Consider the following 6,000-nt stretch of genomic DNA (forward strand, 5'->3'; position numbering starts at 1 on the left):
CAGTAAGCCAACTTATGCGTTTACGTCAGGGAATTAGGCCCATCGAGGACTATGTGAAGAACTTTATTGAGTTTGCCCATTTATCTATCATGGACGAGATGTGCCTGATGATATTTTTTCGTGGTGGCCTATCTGAGCCGCTTGGCTCACTCATGCCTTTGCATGATCCTCACTGGACTCTGCAGTATTATATTGATCTGGCACTCCAACTGAGCAGCTCTGCATATACTGTGGGTGTTGTGGAGGTGGAACACAGCACTTTTGCAGTATCCACCACTCCTGAGCCTTGTCCTGTTATGGCCGCCAGCCCAGCGCCTCTGCACAAGATGGCCGCCAGCCCAGCGCCTCTGCACAAGATGGCCGCCAGCCCAGCGCCACTGCACAAGATGGCCGCCAGCCCAGCGCCGCTGCACAAGATGGCCGCCAGCCCAGCGCCGCTGCACAAGATGGCCGCCAGCCCAACACCGCTGCACAAGATGGCCGCCTCAGTTGAATTTCCAGAGTCAAGTCAGGTCCCCGTCGACTTTCCAGAGTCAGGTCAAGTCTCCACTGACCGTCCAGAGTCAGGGTTAGTTCCTGTTAGCCTTCCAGAGTCGAGTCAGGTTCCAGTGAACTCTCCAGAGTCGAGTCAGGTTCCAGTGAACTCTCCAGAGTCGAGTCAGGTTCCAGTGAACTCTCCAGAGTCGAGTCAGGTTCCAGTGAACTCTCAAGAGTCGAGTCAGGTTCCAGTGAACTCTCCAGAGTCAGGGCTAGTCACCATGGACTTTCCAGAGTCAGGGCTAGTCACCATGGACTTTCCAGAGTCAGGGCTAGTCACCATGGACTTTCCAGAGCCAAGGCTAGTCACTGGTGTTCTTCATGAGCAAAGTCAACTCACCATTAACCTCCGTGAGCAAAGTCAAGTCACCATTAACCTCCGTGAGCAAAGTCAAGTCACCAACGATCTTCATGAGCAAAGTCAAGTCACCAACGATCTTCATGAGCAAAGTCAAGTCACCAACGATCTTCATGAGCAAAGTCAAGTCACCAACGATCTTCATGAGCAAAGTCAAGTCACCAACGATCTTCATGATTAAAGTCAAGTCACCAACGATCTTCATGAGCAAAGTCAAGTCACCAACGATCTTCATGAGCAAAGTCAAGTCACCAACGATCTTCATGAGCAAAGTCAAGTCACCAACGATCTTCATGAGCAAAGTCAAGTCACCAACGATCTTCATGAGCAAAGTCAAGTCACCAACGATCTTCATGAGCAAGGTCAAGTCACAGTTGATCCTCAGGAACCAAGTCAAGTCACCAACGATCTTCATGAGCAAAGTCAAGTCACCAACGATCTTCATGAGCAAAGTCAAGTCACCAACGATCTTCATGAGCAAAGTCAAGTCACCAACGATCTTCATGAGCAAAGTCAAGTCACCAACGATCTTCATGAGCAAAGTCAAGTCACCAACGATCTTCATGAGCAAAGTCAAGTCATCAACGATCTTCATGAGCAAAGTCCAGTCACCAACGATCTTCATGAGCAAAGTCAAGTCACCAACGATCTTCATGAGCAAAGTCAAGTCACCAACGATCTTCATGAGCAAAGTCAAGTCACCAACGATCTTCATGAGCAAAGTCAAGTCACCAACGATCTTCATGAGCAAAGTCAAGTCACCAACGATCTTCATGAGCAAAGTCAAGTCATCAATGATCTTCATGAGCAAAGTCAAGTCACCAACGATCTTCATGAGCAAGGTCAAGTCACAGTTGATCCTCAGGAACCAAGTCAAGTCACCAACGATCTTCATGAGCAAAGTCAAGTCACCAACGATCTTCATGAGCAAAGTCAAGTCACCAACGATCTTCATGAGCAAAGTCAAGTCACCAACGATCTTCATGAGCAAAGTCAAATCACCAACGATCTTCATGAGCAAAGTCAAGTCACCAACGATCTTCATGAGCAAGGTCAAGTCACAGTTGATCCTCAGGAACCAAGTCAAGTCATCAACGATCTTCATGAGCAAAGTCAAGTCATCAACGATCTTCATGAGCAAAGTCAAGTCATCAACGATCTTCATGAGCAAAGTCAAGTCACAGTTGATCCTCAGGAACCAAGTCAAGTCACCAACGATCTTCATGGGCACAGTCAAGTCACCAACGATCTTCATGGGCAAAGTCAAGTCACCAACGATCTTCATTAGATTTCCGAGCGTTTTCCCTGTGTTTATTATTCCTGTGTTTTGACCTTTGGACTGTTTATTCCGACTCTGATTCTCCGCTGCCTGTCTCGATCCCTGCTTGTTTCTGATTACGATTCTGGTTATCCCTGACACACCTGACGCCATTCCTGATCTCTGCCTGTATGACCATTCTGTTTAATAAATGCTGCATATGGATCCGAACGCCTCCGACTCCTTGTTACAGAAGACTTCGCCAAACCAGGATCTAGCAACTTTAAGGAGTAAATCCAGGTCAGCCATGAATCCAGTAAGCCAACTTATGCGTTTACGTCAGGGAATTAGGCCCATCGAGGACTATGTGAAGAACTTTATTGAGTTTGCCCATTTATCTATCATGGACGAGATGTGCCTGATGATATTTTTTCGTGGTGGCCTATCTGAGCCGCTTGGCTCACTCATGCCTTTGCATGATCCTCACTGGACTCTGCAGTATTATATTGATCTGGCACTCCAACTGAGCAGCTCTGCATATACTGTGGGTATTGTGGAGGAGGAACACAGCACTTTTGCAGTATCCACCACTCCTGAGCCTTGTCCTGTTATGGCCGCCAGCCCAGCGCCTCTGCACAAGATGGCCGCCAGCCCAGCGCCGCTGCACAAGATGGCCGCCAGCCCAGCGCCGCTGCACAAGATGGCCGCCAGCCCAACACCGCTGCACAAGATGGCCGCCTCAGTTGAATTTCCAGAGTCAAGTCAGGTCCCCGTCGACTTTCCAGAGTCAGGTCAAGTCTCCACTGACCGTCCAGAGTCAGGGTTAGTTCCTGTTAGCCTTCCAGAGTCGAGTCAGGTTCCAGTGAACTCTCCAGAGTCGAGTCAGGTTCCAGTGAACTCTCCAGAGTCGAGTCAGGTTCCAGTGAACTCTCCAGAGTCGAGTCAGGTTCCAGTGAACTCTCCAGAGTCAGGGCTAGTCACCATGGACTTTCCAGAGTCAGGGCTAGTCACCATGGACTTTCCAGAGCCAAGCCTAGTCACTGGTGTTCTTCATGAGCAAAGTCAAGTCACCATTAACCTCCGTGAGCAAAGTCAAGTCACCATTAACCTCCGTGAGCAAAGTCAAGTCACCATTAACCTCCGTGAGCAAAGTCAAGTCACCATTAACCTCCGTGAGCAAAGTCAAGTCACCAACGATCTTCATGAGCAAAGTCAAGTCACCAACGATCTTCATGAGCAAAGTCAAGTCACCAACGATCTTCATGAGCAAAGTCAAGTCACCAACGATCTTCATGAGCAAAGTCAAGTCACCAACGATCTTCATGAGCAAAGTCAAGTCACCAACGATCTTCATGAGCAAAGTCAAGTCACCAACGATCTTCATGAGCAAAGTCAAGTCACCAACGATCTTCATGATTAAAGTCAAGTCACCAACGATCTTCATGAGCAAAGTCAAGTCACCAACGATCTTCATGAGCAAAGTCAAGTCACCAACGATCTTCATGAGCAAAGTCAAGTCACCAACGATCTTCATGAGCAAAGTCAAGTCACCAACGATCTTCATGAGCAAGGTCAAGTCACAGTTGATCCTCAGGAACCAAGTCAAGTCACCAACGATCTTCATGAGCAAAGTCAAGTCACCAACGATCTTCATGAGCAAAGTCAAGTCACCAACAATCTTCATGAGCAAAGTCAAGTCACCAACGATCTTCATGAACTAACTCAAGTCACCAACGATCTTCATGAGCAAGGTCAAGTCACAGTTGATCCTCAGGAACCAAGTCAAGTCACCAACGATCTTCATGAGCAAAGTCAAGTCATCAACGATCTTCATGAGCAAAGTCAAGTCACCATTAACCTCCGTGAGCAAAGTCAAGTCACCAACGATCTTCATGAGCAAGGTCAAGTCACCAACGATCTTCATGAGCAAAGTCAAGTCACCAACGATCTTCATGAGCAAAGTCAAGTCACCAACGATCTTCATGAGCAAAGTCAAGTCACCAACGATCTTCATGAACAAAGTCAAGTCACCAACGATCTTCATGAACTAACTCAAGTCACCAACGATCTTCATGAGCAAGGTCAAGTCACAGTTGATCCTCAGGAACCAAGTCAAGTCACCAACGATCTTCATGAGCAAAGTCAAGTCATCAACGATCTTCATGAGCAAAGTCAAGTCACCATTAACCTCCGTGAGCAAAGTCAAGTCACCAACGATCTTCATGAGCAAGGTCAAGTCACAGTTGATCCTCAGGAACCAAGTCAAGTCACCAACGATCTTCATGAGCAAAGTCAAGTCACCAACGATCTTCATGAGCAAAGTCAAGTCACCAACGATCTTCATGAGCAAAGTCAAATCACCAACGATCTTCATGAGCAAAGTCAAGTCACCAACGATCTTCATGAGCAAGGTCAAGTCACAGTTGATCCTCAGGAACCAAGTCAAGTCATCAACGATCTTCATGAGCAAAGTCAAGTCATCAACGATCTTCATGAGCAAAGTCAAGTCATCAACGATCTTCATGAGCAAAGTCAAGTCACAGTTGATCCTCAGGAACCAAGTCAAGTCATCAACGATCTTCATGGGCACAGTCAAGTCACCAACGATCTTCATGAGCAAAGTCAAGTCACCAACGATCTTCATGAGCAAAGTCAAGTCACCAACGATCTTCATGAGCAAAGTCAAGTCACCAACGATCTTCATGAGCAAAGTCAAGTCACCAACGATCTTCATGAGCAAAGTCAAGTCACCAACGATCTTCATGAGCAAAGTCAAGTCACCAACGATCTTCATGAGCAAAGTCAAGTCACCAACGATCTTCATGAGCAAAGTCAAGTCACCAACGATCTTCATGAGCAAAGTCAAGTCACCAACGATCTTCATGAGCAAAGTCAAGTCACCAACGATCTTCATGAGCAAGGTCAAGTCACCAACGATCTTCATGAGCAAGGTCAAGTCACAGTTGATCCTCAGGAACCAAGTCAAGTCACAGTTGATCCTCAGGAACCAAGTCAAGTCACCAACGATCTTCATGAGCAAAGTCAAATCACCAACGATCTTCATGAGCAAAGTCAAGTCACCAACGATCTTCATGAGCAAGGTCAAGTCACAGTTGATCCTCAGGAACCAAGTCAAGTCATCAACGATCTTCATGAGCAAAGTCAAGTCATCAACGATCTTCATGAGCAAAGTCAAGTCATCAACGATCTTCATGAGCAAAGTCAAGTCACAGTTGATCCTCAGGAACCAAGTCAAGTCACCAACGATCTTCATGGGCACAGTCAAGTCACCAACGATCTTCATGGGCAAAGTCAAGTCACCAACGATCTTCATTAGATTTCCGAGCGTTTTCCCTGTGTTTATTATTCCTGTGTTTTGACCTTTGGACTGTTTATTCCGACTCTGATTCTCCGCTGCCTGTCTCGATCCCTGCTTGTTTCTGATTACGATTCTGGTTATGCCTGACACACCTGACGCCATTCCTGATCTCTGCCTGTATGACCATTCTGTTTAATAAATGCTGCATATGGATCCGAACGCCTCCGACTCCTTGTTACAGAAGACTTCGCCAAACCAGGATCTAGCAACTTTAAGGAGTAAATCCAGGTCAGCCATGAATCCAGTAAGCCAACTTATGCGTTTACGTCAGGGAATTAGGCCCATCGAGGACTATGTGAAGAACTTTATTGAGTTTGCCCATTTATCTATCATGGACGAGATGTGCCTGATGATATTTTTTCGTGGTGGCCTATCTGAGCCGCTTGGCTCACTCATGCCTTTGCATGATCCTCACTGGACTCTGCAGTATTATATTGATCTGGCACTCCAACTGAGCAGCTCTGCATA

Source organism: Carassius carassius, chromosome 44, assembly GCF_963082965.1.
Source record: "Carassius carassius chromosome 44, fCarCar2.1, whole genome shotgun sequence".
Classification (NCBI taxonomy): domain Eukaryota; kingdom Metazoa; phylum Chordata; class Actinopteri; order Cypriniformes; family Cyprinidae; genus Carassius; species Carassius carassius.